Raw genomic sequence first — 16,466 nt, 5'->3', positions numbered from 1 at the left:
CCTGGTGACCGGTAGTAAGGTCTCGGTTTCGGAACCGGAAATTTTCAGATTCGGGTCTTGATTCGACCGAAGAACCGTCGTTTAAGCGGGTCCGGTGCACGCTAAATCCGTCAGGCCCAAACGTCTTCTCGCTGGTGCGGTGCGAGGAGGGGAGTGCCTGCTCAAGTGTCGTCCTCTTCATCTGACCGTGGTTCCGAATTACAAGGTCCGTCCCAAAATAGCCCTAGTGTTGCTTTAAAACGGAAAGTAAATACAACTGAACTGAACTCATCTTCTTTGAAAAGGATCTTTAACTTTTCAGAGGTGCAGATTTAGTATGCAATCTTTGTTTGATGGCTAAAAACCTAGTTTGAATTAGTTTTCAAGTTGTAAAAACTTTAATCTGTATGCTCGCCCTCACTTAATTGAAATTATTTTAATTTTTATGAATCTGAGGGATAAGAATAAAAGAAAAATTTTACTTTTCTCCAAAATGCAACTGATTGATTCCTCATCGTCAAGGTGCTTAATTTTGCGTATATTGAGGATGGCATGCATTGCGCATGCCTTTTATTTGATTTTATGTAACTATAAAATAAATTTAACTCGATACATTGCAAAGTCATTGACTTTCTGTCAATGAATATAAAGTGATCAGGCGTCCTAAAAAAATCAGGATAGTTCTAAATTCTGATTATTTGTTCAGAACTGAAAACGCGTGTGCAGGATTTATATCATTATCTCATGAAAATGTAATGTCCTGGGTTATCATGAATTTGATTTATGATTAAATAGATCACATTTTTTTAGAGAAAAACATGAGCATAAGAGAAATCTCATTATCAAAATTTCGAAATCCAGAAGTAATAAAAATATAATATAATTAGAAATTAAACAAGTTTCTGCTGTTTTTCAACAATATTTCCCGGAAATATTATCTTACAAAAGTTATTTCCAATTTTTAAAAGTTTTTAATGATACCAATTTTCTTTCCGAATAAATTTTTTAATGTTAATAATATTTTTAAAATTTAATTTGGTATACAATATATAAAACCGTTTTTATTCTGATGATAAAGTTCAATTTCACTATCCAATCAAATCGATAAATCGTGTGTTTTTACCAGTGCTAAAATTATAATAAAAATCGTTTGCTTTGGGCTTAATTTACGAAGTTATTGTGCTTTCATTTCTTCCGTTTTCATCTGGTTGTACACTTTTTTATTTGCAGACGAACTAATTTGTAAGATGGATTCTATTAAATTGCAATTTTTCAGTTTTATCAAATAATAAAGTAAAATTTAAAAAAAAAATAGATTTAATATTGATTTTTTTAACAGCCAAGAAAAACAATAGGCTAATAAGCTAGCGGCAGAGGCGGCTTTAATATAAAAATGAATACTCTTTCCCAACTTTTGCTATACTCTCAAAGTGATCAGACATGCCAAATCAATTAGCAAAGTGCCGATTTTTCAATTCTTTGATCAAGATTACGAAAGAATTTTGAATTTAAAACCAATGTCTCTGATCGTCCTTTTTTTCTTTCTTTTCTCCCTCTCTTTTTTCCTTATTAGTAGTAAATAGTTCGTATTAAGAAGGAAGAAGAACTAAATTTAAAAGTACTAAATTTTAAAAATATGACTTCTGAGGAATTTTCCTTCACGAGTTTTATTGCCGATACGACTTAAGTAGATGCAAACAGTAATGTAAAAACAAAACACACTATTTACTTTTTCACATAGGAAATATAATTAGAAAAATTATTGCAACCGTCAAGAAATGCAAACTTCGAGATTTTGATTAATCTTCATATTCTAGACCATTCTGAGACCGAAAAAAACATTTTTGGAATTATGTCTGTTTGTCTGAAAACATGATAGCTTAAAATCGCTTTGAATTAAACGGATAAAATTTGGTATGTTGTCCTTGCACCAAATTTGTGAATCGAAATCAAATGTTGGATGAAACCCATTGAAGGAAAACATGTCTGTCCGTGTGTATGTTTGTGCGGGTTAATGCCTTCCCTTATTTTGATACGAAATAACAACGCGCACTAATTGTCATATTGCGCAGAAATACTTCATACAGAATTTATTAATTCAACAGATAATAATTCTACTAAAATCTATTTAATGGCTCAAGAAATAGTTGTGTTGAAAAATTGTATCCTACAATATTTGCGGATAGATGTTGTTTTTACTACTTATAAAGTGAGTTTTGCTTTCAAATTTGGAGGATGAAATTGTAAGGAAAACATAGAATTTCTTTCAATATTCCAGAATGTTTTAGCAAAAAAAAAAAAAAAAAGAGAGAGAGAAAGTAGATGATGAGGCTTATTCTAACACATATCTCTTCCACTATATAAGCAAATGGTTGAAAATCATTAACTTTCTCTTTATTTCTGAAAACTACTGTGTGCAGAATTACCTACTGTGCGGTATTAACCCCTTCTAATAATCTCTTTTCATCCGAGAGAATATTAAAAACAAATAATATATTTACCGAAATATTTTTAAGCTTTTATTTCATTTTTTTAAGAAATGTATTTTTTCAAGGTTTAATGAGACTGCATTATTCATATATAAAGAATTGCTTTTGTATTTTTTTCTCAGTAAAGTTTTATATATTCGAACATTTAACATAATATAAATTCGTGCTCCGTACAGAATTTCGTTTTTGTGCTTTTTGATTAATCAAAGATTTCACAAATTCTATTCCTCTAATTAACTCCCATTTGACCCAAACAAATTTTCGTTTGAAGCGTTCAGTTTTTATTATAAAGCTTTAAAATTATTAGATGAAAACCGGTAGGACTTAGAAAAGTGATGTTTTATGCCTTACTCTTCCCATTGGCATCGTGTTACTATTCGAAAATTTTTAACTTATAGATTTAAAAATTAATACATACTTTCATATTTTTTGTTTTTTATGGAAAGTATTTTAATGTAAAAAGAGAATTGTTATCAAACATTCATTACATTTTTAATTGCAGTGATAGAACCAGTACTCTCATTTAACTTTAGAAGAAGAAAATTTCAATTCTTTATAATTCATTAACCATTTACACAAAATTATAAAATTTTATACGCATTCTATTATTTTGATCTGGAAAAATTCGATATGCATTCAGAATTAGATGCTGCTATTTGAAAAAATTAAGTTTGTGTAAATTTAAATATGTGGACGACCCCTTGGGTGAAAAAATATTCCATATAGAGAACAGTAATATGGTTTTATAGCTTCATTGTGAGCTAATTAGTTTCAGAATAATGAGTAATTTTTGGATTATTTTTTTTTTTACAGCTGTTCTAGTTCACCCTCTCTCTCTCAAGAAATTAAAATTGCCACACCTTAGAGATAAACAATCCATATTTAACTTTCAAAAGTTTATAAGCATTTTAAAATTAAATCGAACAATTATTGTTTTTAATGTCATTGTTCAGGTGGTATGAATTTTACATATCAATAGCAATCTTGAAAGTTGATTTTTCGTTACCACCACAACATTTTCTTAATTTTTTTAATAATCGTTTGCTATATTTCTTTACACGGTTAAGTCATTACACTGGTGACCTCTATTCGCACTCACTGCTTGAATATGCCTTACTTCTTCTTAATTGAAAAACCGGATTCTTTTCCGAGTTGGATATATATGGCGCTTTTGAAGCTCTAATTTTAATGGAGTATTCGAATGGTCAGCGACCTTAAAAACCAATTTCGTGATTCTTCATTACTTTTTCTCTTTTGTTTTCGATTTTAAGAAAAATCGTCTACTTGCATTGCCAAAAAATTTATTTATTTTTAATGTAAAATATGTAAGCTGTTCGTTCAGATTAAATTAAAATTTTAGAATATATTGTTTTATTATTTAGGATTTTTTTCCCCAGGTAGAAAAATTTTCATTTTGTTAAAGCGTCTTTTGAAGAATGAAAAATCATTTTTTTAACTTGCAGGTTAAAAAAATGTAATTCATTTGATGGAATTTTGATTGTAATACTGGAATAAATTTTATAGATAGGTCAGTTGGTTAATAGCGTTAAATGGTTGGAGGGAAAGGTATCAGCTTTCAAAATGTCAATTGCATTTCAGCTTTTACCGTTGCACTATAGTAAATTCAGCAGAATGTCGCAACTGATTATAATATTGAACACAAATGAATAAATAAAAATCAGCATTTATATATTATTTTTTCTGGATTAAATTAATGAAATTCGTATTAGAATAAGAGTCCCATTTTAAAGCTATTAAGTTCTTCCTTTAAGAACAACAACAACAAATAATTTAATTTTTTAAACAGAATCATTTGACTTTTTAGAACAACGTCTTGGTTTGAATCTACACGTAAAGATGTCATTCAAAAGATAAAAATAGCATTTGATCTGATATTTTAGATATTAAAATAACTCAGTAATTAACAAGAATACGAATGACCTGCGATCACGTTTGTACCATTGGCATGCATCTATTTATTTGAACAGCAGCTGCTTATTGAAAACGATATTCAGCTGCGTTAGGAAGTTTATTGTTTTGTCTGAAGTTTAAGGATAATATTTCACACTCATTTCTTTTTATTGAAAGTTCGTTTCTTTGATTATTATCCTAACTCTGAGAACAGTTAAAAGTTAGGGAAAAAAAAAAAAAAAAAAAAAAAGGAGAACTTTGTTCTCTTTTTGGAGAATGTTTGTCTAAATAATGCCTTTTTAAAGTAAGCACTGAATATAGAATCATTGTTTATGATTCATTCAAAAAAAAAAAAAAAAAAGATAAAAGAAGAAAAAAACTTGCGATTTGTCAATATTATTACGAGTTTCAGAATTTAGAATACATATTTTGTATCCAGAATTATTTAGTATTCAGAATTTTGACAGAAATAAAAATTGTTTTGTTAACACAAAGAAAAGACCATTAAAAAATAATTATATTCGCATTAACCATTCTTCGATAATAGACGGATATCAATAACAATCGAATACGGTGTATGCACCATCAGTTTGAGACAACTCAAAGATCCCATATTAGTTGACACACATTGAAACGTAAAAATTTAAATGATGACTCAAATATTTGCCTCAAAATCCAACTGAAGTTGAAAATGAGGGAATTAGTCTTCATATAGATTTTAAAATGTGATGCTAAGCTAAATGTTTTCTAGATGCAACAACATTTTTATATTATTACCCACTTGTTCATATGTAATGATTATGAATCGGAAATAGAAGTACTTATTTTTAAAATGTATATTAATGATCTAATACATTTTTACTAATCTGTCCTATAAGTGCCTGAAAACAGCAGTAGTGAAAGATTTCAGCGTCTTGTGAAGGCATCGATCCATTCCATCACAGACGGTGTTTGAATCGCTAACCATAAAATCGTAAAAGAATTTTTTTCTCAACATTTATTTCTCTTCATTCCAGCTTTATTGAATGACTAGAAACCTTTGGCGTCCAGCTAGTTCATCAGGATTAATGCCTCTATAAAATTTGTAGTTAAATATTTTATGTAACTTTCTCACTTAATAACTTCATCAAAATATTTATAAGCCTCAAATTTTGATAGTCATGTAATTCATATTATTTGTGCTATGACTATGACTATAGAATTGATGACATATGACTATATGTCTGACTAGACATATAACTATAGAATTATAGTCATATAATTCATATATTTTTTGCTATGAAACTCTAACTTTCTGTGAACTCCTGTAAAATTTGAAAAATTGAAGCGGAAGTAATAAAAATCCACTAAATAGAAAAACAAAAAACATTTTTGTTTTTTGCTGAAAACAAATATTTTTTTATAATATGACTAAAAAAATCAAATCCTTCAACAATGAAGTTTTTTGAGTACTGTAGAATATTTATAATAATTTATATAGTATATTAAAGAATTATTGAATAAAAATTTTCAGATTCATTTTAAAATTCAGTTTTACTTTCAAAAAAATCTAAATGCGGTAAGTAATATTTTATTTTATTTCAGTCAATAAATATACTTCTGAAAACAGTTATAAAGTCGAAATTTTATATAATCTTTCGACCTCATAAATCATATAAAGTAAAATAATCTAGACAATCTAGCATTTCAATCTTCTGCGATGAAATCTGACCGAGTTATAAAGTTTTGAATATCATTTCAAACCATTCAGCCTTGGTAAAATTCCAGGCGCTGATTGCGCATTTTCTAAGAGATAGTCAATGGAGAGGTCTAAAATTACGCTTTTATATATATATATAGAATAAAGATATTCAAATTTTCATAACTCGATCAATTTTAATCGCAAAAGAATGGGTCCCTTTTGTATTTAAAACATTAAAGTTTAAAGAATATTTTATTAAATATGACTAGCAGGTCAGGGAATCTGTAAAAAAATTAAGATTCATATTTCACTGGAGCATTTATTGATTCGAACTGCATAAAATAGAATTATTTACTTCGCTTAGACCATTTTTTTGTTAGATGCATGTGCCTATTACTAAAATTTTAGATTTTATCTGTTTGATTCTGATAAGAGTAGATATCCTGTATATATTAAACTGTGCTTACCTTAAATAAAATGGAATAAATAATATAGATATTTTTAAACCTGACAGAAAACTTTATTTTTTTTTTAGAACATATCGCATTTCATATTTATTTCATTTCATACAGACACGTGGTAAAATTTGTTTTTCCAAGTTTAACTTGCAATATGAATTAACTTATTCTTTTCATTTGAACTTTTGTAAACGTGATAGGGTTGATAAAAAGCCAATTTTTCAAATGCATGGTTAACATGCTCGTACAAGTTAAATTTTATTTTAATTTTGTGCGAAATAAATTGTTGGAAAATATGGTTAAAATATTTTGTAATTCATTAAGAATAGAAATATAATTTATAGGTTAAAATATTGATGCATTGAAAAAATAATTTTTTGAACGTTCAGATGATGTAAAAATAATTTTTGTGCTGTAATTTTTTTCCGAAATTATTGCGAAAAACCGCCACAATTTTGCTTGATTTTTAATTATTAAAATTAAAAAAAAAATCGCTCGGAGGTGCATTTTCCAAAGCATGTATGTGCCAAGTTTAGTAACTCTAGGTCAAACGATCTAGCCTGAAGAATACCAATACACACACACAAACACATATTCATCTTTAATATAAGTAAAAAATATTAGACAAGTTTCCACTTTAATCATGGCCAGTAGCTAATTCCCAAACCTTTAACGATATATATATCTCCTATTGGAATGATGATTTAAATGGCATACAAAATTATATTTTACTTTGTTTGACCCAATAAATTCACTACTGAAAAAATTAATGAATCTAAATTTTTATAATTTCCCTTTCTATTAGTCATTTTTATTAAAATATTCTTGATTCTTTAGGAAACAAAAGTTCAATTTCTCTGAAATTAAAACTAATCGAGTTACGAAGCATTGAACGTCATTATTTTGGACTAATGTTAAACTTGAGGTAACGAAGTCCTATGATTACATGATCTTTCTTTGATATAGTCTAAAAAATGAAAATAAATCAATGAACAATAAAGTAATTCATTTCATATTCTAAAATAATAAGTTTCATAATTTTCTAAAATAATGAAATTTAAAGTTTCATAACTCTGTCAGTTTAATCAGGGAAAAATTAAGTATTTATTAAAGTCGTTTAAATATAACTAATATTTTACTAAATTAATAGAACCTAAAGATTGCTTTAAAATTTATATTGCGTAATTTTTTCAGGAGCCCGTGTATACCCAAATAACATAAAAAACATGATTATTTATGTCACTTAAACTTAAAATGTTTATCAAATGGCATTACTGTCTGTTTTCAGATAAGGGAAATCTTATATATATATATATATATATATATATATATATATATATTAATAGATATAATTATTTATAATTCTCATTAAAACAAAATAATAGATTCATTAATCACAAAATAGGCCCAACGCCTCTGGGAAAGTACAATTTTTACTCACTGCGTATTACTTCTTTGATAATTAAAATAATTCAGCAGTGATAGGCTTTGGATACTGAAACGAATAATATATGCGTATCTCTCATAATTTAGAAATTAACTTTTGGGTCAGAAGCCACGATTAGAAGGGCGGAATAAGAGATCTTACGATGCATTTTTATCAATTACTTCGTCGGTCATCTGTAATCGGAGGGGAGAATCAAAGTATGAAACATCCTCATGATGAAAACGTTTCGAAATTTTGTAATTTGTGCTCATTTGACAGCGAATTTCTGAATGGGGAAGTTTTGTCTAACTTATTGAATTGAGTTGGGTTATTGTTGTAATACTTATTGAGATATTTGGTTATTGATTGAATAAATCAACAACAAAAAATAGTGTTCAAAAATTTTTAAAATTAAACTTTAAATATCATATTTGGAGTGATTTTACTGTGAATAATTTTTTAGGTGCTTGCATGCATTTTAATCAGCGACATCTATTGGTAAACATGCGAAGTATCCATATAAACGAAAATGGTTTTGGGTTTTACCAATTTACTATTACTTTATTGTTATCATTTTAAAAGTTTTCCATTTAGTATTATTGAGTTATTCAGTGTATAAAGACCCTAATCATGGAACGCTCCAAACTGCATTTTCGACATTCATTGCTTTTTTTGTTTGATTTGAAATCTGCTGCCGAAGCCCATCAGACAATTTTAGAAACGTATGGTGATGCTGCTCCGCCATATCCAAATTATCGGTTTTGGTTTCAACGACTTTAGAGTGGTTATTTCGATGTCAATGACAATGAACTGGCTGGAGGACCAAAGAACACAATCAGTTGCAAGACTTCTTGGACGAAAATGGGAAAAAGTTATAGAAAATGCTGGAAAATATTTTGATTGATATATATTGTAACAAATTTTCTCATTAAATGCCTCTTTAAAGTGGAAAAATGGCCAAAATACCTTCAAACACCTAATATTAAGTTTTAGACGGTGTTGTGTGTAATCTTATGTGGAGGGGAGAGGGGGTTTAGAGCAATCATCAACTATATGAAATATGACTGCTTTAAGCTCCAAAGGCTTCGAAAGAAATTACATGAAGAATTGATTGCAGAAGCTGATGATATTATTATTGTTTTTAAAAAAATATGTTCAAGGAAATAAATGTCACGAAACCGATCCATAGTTGGTTACTATTTTTCTTCACGTCTTATTAACGTGCAAAGAATTTAAAGTGGTACTATACCTTTCTCTCGACCTTGGAGGAACTTAACAGAGTAATGTGTGAATCGAAGGCACTTTTTAATGAGTGATTTTCTGTCTACTTTTGTTTTAATAAATCATATTATTATAAAAATTAGTTTATTTTCTCTTAAAAACTATTTGAATTTCAGCTACTTGGATTCATTTTCAGTGCTTATTTAAGTTTACAGAATGATTGTCATCAAGCATAAAAAGTTAGATGTAGCGAGAAAAGAAGGTGAAAGATAGAGAAACAGAAAAGCAGTGGTCTTAATAATACCAAATATCGGCAGCAAACTTTCCAGAAGATAGGGGGAGAAGGGAACGAATGTGAGAGAGAGGGGGACATGAAAAAGAAGAGGAGGAGAAATAAATATAGCATCGTTCTTTGATAATATTTTAGGTTTAATTCATCTATATTTATTTTTTAAAAAAAGATCCATATTAATAATGTAATAGAAGCAAATGCCTTTGGCAACTAGATGGTTCGCAGGAAATATTGATTGTGTAATTGGATGTAAATCTTTTATGCCTAAGTTGATGCTCGTGATTCAATCAATAAACCTTTTTAAGTGTCTAAATGTGTTGGACATTCAAACCGAGTAATTTTAATAGCCTTATACTTGTTTTGTTTATTATGTACATGAACCTTTAAAATGAATCGATTTCCGTAGCATCAAATACTACTACCCTAGTAGCACACATATATTGTACAATATTTTATGACATAAAACAATATCCGTAATATTGTTTAATATTGAATAATATTGTATAATATCGTACAATATTGTACAATTTTATGCTACAGGCTGTGCTATCTGGGTATGATTGTAATTGCCCAAGTCATTTATCTTGAAATTGCACGTCCACCTCCGCAATAAAGTAATTTCACAGTTTGAATCCTCATGCTTCTACAGAGTTTACTTGAGATAATAAGCACAATCTTTCTTTCTTAAGAATCTTTAATAAAAATGAAAATGACTCTTAAAATTTATATATATATATATATATATATATATATATATAAGCATTATTTTATGTTAAGCAGGATGCAGTTTTGAAGACAGTGAAAATACTTTTTACATTTTTAAATTAATTTTAATATCCATTTCGGGAAAGCATAATTATTTACAAGCAGAGACGCGGACAAAGCACGTCCGCCACAGACCGGCACAAAAGCAGAAGTGGGGAAGAAGAAAGAAAGAAATTATCTCTCGTCTTATATAACATGAGATATGGATAGGGAAAATATTTTTTCATAGTGGTAATATATAATGAGATTTCCATAGGGATTTTCGCTACACGCGTCGACAAGGTAAGGGAAAACACAGGGATCTTTTAAAAAAAGAATTTGTTTCGTCAGCGGTATTTTGTCCCTTCATATGGAATGTGGGAAAATTAGCATTCAGCGGAGTGTGGGAAATTCAGCAATTTTACAAAGCTACTCTTGAATTTATTAAGTAGAGACAGAGGAATTGGATCAAGAAATATTTTAGAGAAGACACTTTGGATTTTTCAATTCTCTTTTATCCATCCCGGGAAGGCATAACTTATTTACAAGAGGAGACGCTGACAAGGCACGTCCACCACAGCGTAGCACCTAGTAGAAGTGAAGAAGCTGAACATTTTATTTAACATGAGATATAATATCAGTTAAAATTAATCAGTGAGATATAATATCAATTGATCATGTTATATAAATTTCATTTATATAACATGAGCTTTCTGACACGTGTTGATTATGAGTGGCATTTCTCACACGTGGCGACCTTGATAAGAGAAACAGGGGGATCCTTTAGAAGAATCTGTTTACATCAGCGTTTCTCTGTGCCTTCACTCGGCACGTGGGAACCGCTGACGCAATAATTTTTACAAAGCTTCAGTGGAATTAATTAGAACTGAAATTAGAGTTTAAAATATCATTACATATATATATATATATATATATATATATATATATATATATATATATATATATAATTGGGAAAAATGAGAGAAAAATGCATGATAACTAAGTATCAATAAAGAGAGAATGATTTTTTTTTGTATGAAAATCATTTTTGTAAAGTAATATTTTGGTGAATACCAAAATATTGCTTGATTTTTAATTAATTGGAACTCTAATGAAATCTCAAAAAAAAAAAAAAAAAGCATCCTTCACTGTTTACCAATTTTCAAGCAATTACAAGGTTGACTCATCATTTACTTCAGAAAAATTGTGAGTGATATACTACATTGAGTAAGTGATATACTACATTGAGTGTTTTGCTAGGAAACGTTTTTCTTTTTAGCTATTCTCGCAATTTGACCTTCATTCTCATTCAGAATGGCACTGTTTTATTTTAAAGCGAAATCGTGTGATGTTTCTATATGTTGCTTAATAAAAAATAAACACCTTCCACTGCTCTTTAATTTCAATCCTATTTTGGAGAATTAAAGAAATGACTGACTCATGGGCAAAAGCGTGAAAGTTTTCCTTATCTAAAAACGAATAATATAGTTAGTAAAACAAATCATAATAAAACAATAATATTGTTTGTATATTATTACAATAATATTCCATAAGACGGTAGCAATCCCTCTCCCCCCCAAAAAAAGATAGAAATCAACATGAAAAGTGCTCTTGAACAAATTTTATTCACAGTGGAGAACTTAACACGTGCTATTACTGTTTAATAAACAATATATTCCTGTAGTTATATGTTTTTTAGTTTATTTTAAAAAATAGAAAACAGCTGTTTGTTTTTTATTTTTTTAAAGTGATCTTAGTATATTTTTGTGATTGAAGTTTTTTTTTAACTATATTTCAGTATTAACAACCGCGGATAATCAAGAATATACTATATTTTGATTGTAACCATCTGCTAAATGACCAAATTATGATTTCATCATTTTTTTCTTAAATTTCATTAGTTTCAGCCAATCAACGGTAGCTTCGAGAGAACTGTCAGCTGTTGGATTTTCAATGAGGTTAGTTTCACATTGGGGGAAAAAATATATCTAAATTAGTGATATTCAAAGATTCATAACTCAGCCGATTTTAGTAGCAAAGGTAAGTACTTAAAAATATATATATATTAGTATGTCAAAATTACTTATCTAAACAAGACTAATAGGATCCAGTAACTGCATAAAATTTTTGAATTTTTAGTTTTTTCTGCAATTTGTTTATTGTTTCAAACAACGTGTAATCATTTATATCATTTATAGCAGTTTTTGAACGGGAAGTATATGTCTGTTTTTTATCGGTTTAGAAATTAGATTCCACATCATGATTTTAGTGCATATCTTGTGTAATCTAATATGCATAAAAATTATACTTATTTTAATAAATTAATAATTTACGGTTCTTTATAATAATTCAATGTTCTTGATAATAATTTAATGTTCTTAATCACATTTTAATAAATTAATAATTTAAGGTTCTTGATAATAAGGTTCTTTAATGTTCTTAATTATATTTTAATAAATTAATGATTTAAGGTTCTTGATAATAATTTAATGTTATTAATTACATTTTAATAAATTAATAATTTAAGGTTCTTGATAATAAGGTTCTTTAATGTTCTTAATTATATTTTAATAAATTAATGATTTAAGGTTCTTGATAATAATTTAATGTTATTAATTACATTTTAATAAATTAATAATTTAATATTCTATGTTCTACGTGGAGAAAAAGAAAAGAAAACAACAACATACATTGCATATAATTTAAACACTCTTGGTGTTACTGTCAATGGATGTCAAATTTTGCAACTTTGAACATCCATTTCATTACCGTAATTATTGACATGTAAAAATTTAATAATTTATAACATCTTGGTTTTGTATGTTTTTTAAAATTAAAACATTAATGATGACTTCCATTCTAAAATGTCACATTTTCCCACTCATTTCGTGATGTATTTACGATGGTATTCAGAACTGTACGATATATATTTCGGAGTTTAAATTCATGTAATTAGTGCATATAGACAATCATTTTATATTAGATATGATCTACTCTTTTACAATTAACTACTTTCGTTTGTTTATCTTAGTTTTAAGAATAAACTTCTAACTCGTTGCCAGATTGCAAATATTCGTTGCCAGAAGAGTAGCAATTTAGGTCTTGTGATATCTACTTGATTCCATTATATTAATAAACATTATTTTCCGAATTGTATATGTTACCGTTAAAGTATATAATGTAGTTATTTCATAGAATACCTAGTTATTCCATGAAATAACTGATCGTGTCCGTTAAAGTGTGTAATATATCATTAATTTGACACTTTAACTAGTTATTCTATGAAATAACTAGGTATTCTATAAATTAACTAATGAGAGACAGTTAAAGTGTAAAATAAACAATTTATATAAAATGAAATTAAACTAATGATAGACAATTAAAAGGAAAAAAAGCAATTTATCTAATTCATGCAGCGTATAAATGGTATTTATGAGAACGTACCATAAAATCATTTGTTACAACAAGGATTACTAAAATGACACTTGGAATTACAAAGAACATTATTTCTAAAACAAAAACATTTTTTATTTCTAAAACAAACAAACAAAAACATAAATGCAGTAGGGGTGGAAGGTAAATGTATTTGTCGTGCGGGATATATGATATAGATTATTTTACACTTTAACGGGCTGCAGATCGTTATTCTATGAAATAACTAGTTAAACCATGAAATACAAGAGAGTTTCACACTTTAACGGACACGATCAGTTATTTAGTAGAATAACTAGGTATTCTATAAAATAACGGATTTCATAATTTAACGGTAACATATATATTATCTTTCATCTTTCGACAATAATTTCGCTATAGTTTGCAAAATAGATGAATTTCCAACTTACCAGCAGGACCGAGATCTTTATAAGCAGGATGATTAAAAGGATGTTATAGGCCTAAACCTAAATAAAAAAAAATTGTAAAAAATGCAAATGCATGAATTATATAAAATAAAACATAAGGCCTTCATTAACATTTTTACAAGTATAATTAGCGAAGTTTTAATTTGTTTCATTACGTTTAACCAAAATTAGAAATAAAAATATTAAGTTAACAGCCAAATGATTCTTTGGCTGTTAACTTAATATTTTTATTTCTAATTTTGGTTAAGTTCATTTGTGTTTTAGTTGTAGCAGCATTAGCGCTCTCTAAATACAATGTATATTTTATATTTTATTATATAGATTCAGAAAAATTATATAGGTGTTCTTGCACATTGTTTATTTACGGATTGATAGTTTCATTACGTTTACTTAGTTATAATAGTTTTCATGAAGACCGAGTATCCACTTAAATAATATTGTCTTCAAACTTGGTTCCGCGCAATGATGAGCCATAATCTCTAACTCTAATAATAATAAAGATTAATATGTATGTATGTCAGTATATGTGTTAGTATTCTACAGACTATACCTTTTAACCAACTTGACACATATTACTGTGGAATATTTTAATTAAAATTTTAATTAATTAAAGTTTAATCGGAATGTTGACGTGTTTTCGTGATAACATCCAAACTTATTACAGTACAAAAAGCATTTTCGCATCAACTTAAAATTCAAAAAATTACCTTTTCAACAATACCAATTTTTTGACATGTAAATCGATTTTCTATTTTTAATCAATTTTTAAAAAAATAATTTAAGCATATTTTCCAACAAATTTTTTTTACTCAAGAAAGAATTAAAATTTAATTTGCAAGAACACATTATACGTGCATGGGAAGAATTAGCTTTTTTCAGCATGCTGCAATGGCGTTGACAGAAGTTCAAATTAAAAGATTGAATTAATTCTTACTGCAAACCAACCTCAGCACGTGGATGTAAAAAGTGAAATAAACCTGAAATATGATATTTTCTAGAAAGATAAGTGCAGGAAAAAGAAATGTTTCTGAGAATATCTATATTATTCATCCAAGAATATAGATAAAATCAAATACCTATACAATTAATTCTGTAGTATTTACGGCAAACATGGTTTGTATATAAATACTAGCCGCTTTTGACAACAAGTTTGTGTGCCCAGATTATTAACTTTTTAGATTGCTAAATGAATATGGAATGCAATTATTTAAAAAAAATTTCACCTTGTTACTTGATACGAGTGAAAAATATGAATTCAATTGAATTGTTTTACTGCAAATTAAAAAAAAAATGTATATACTATGAAATAAAACCGGACATGAAAAATCTTACTATAGAATTAGTGAATGGCAAAAGCTCATGATTCAATGTTTCGATGAATAAGTTTAAATTCCATCATGAAATTTGAAAACATTGTTATGGATAGTGTATCAAAAAAAATAAAAAAATATTATTAAAATTAACCGAAAAAAATTATACGAAATGGAATTGTTTCATTAGAAAGGTAATTTTTGAGTCTTAAAATAATAAAAAAGAGCATTTTTTTTTTGTAAGATAGTTGTTTTGGGAGATATAAATATAAATTTCAGTTGCTAAATCATAGCGATTACCCACCTAGAGACTGTGAAGTCTATTTTTGCGCTCAATTAAATTATCTGTTACATATTTTGCCCATTTCTGATTATATATCGAATTAATCTCTCAATAAGGAATTTTTAAATTACCATATGTTAACGAATCTAAATAAAAAAATAAACTTTTCAAGTTTAGATTAAAAACAATTATTATGTGTTTTTTCTTATTTTTCAAGGCAACATGTTCGCTTTAAGAGAATTCATTTCTTTTCTTTCTTTCTTTCTTTCTTTCTTTTTTTTTTTTTTGGTTGTAATTGCTTTCGACTTTATATTGAATTATAATTTATAGTTTTTCTGTCCTTCAAAACCTTGAAAAATTTATCAATAAAATCCCTAGCGTTATTCATAGAATAGCTATAAAAATTCTAATTAGAACAAATCTCAACCAGAAAATAGAATTAGTTCGGACTCCAAAGTATACAAATATTACTTGACCGTAAATATAAAAAGGCAGATTAGCTTGAAAAAACAATCCCTGGGTCGATCCCATACTTTGAGTACATTGCTGTTGAAGATATTATCAAAAAATCTCGCTTCAAAATATGCTCCAAATTTATATATAAAAAAAAAAAAGCCACTACCACGAGATATTTTATCAATTCTCTCTCTTAGCACATGGCTTAAAAATAGAAAGAAGATGTTATAACAATACGCCTAATTACTGGGATGATCATTACCCAAGCTCCACTGAATAAATTTGAACTCTGACTTCTGCGTGATAATGTTCACACTCTGACATAATATTTAAAAATTGCATCATGTGAACATGCA

The sequence above is a fragment of the Argiope bruennichi genome, chromosome 5 (genome assembly GCF_947563725.1).
Source record: "Argiope bruennichi chromosome 5, qqArgBrue1.1, whole genome shotgun sequence".
Lineage (NCBI taxonomy): Eukaryota > Metazoa > Arthropoda > Arachnida > Araneae > Araneidae > Argiope > Argiope bruennichi.
This window is presented reverse-complemented; position numbering follows the sequence as displayed.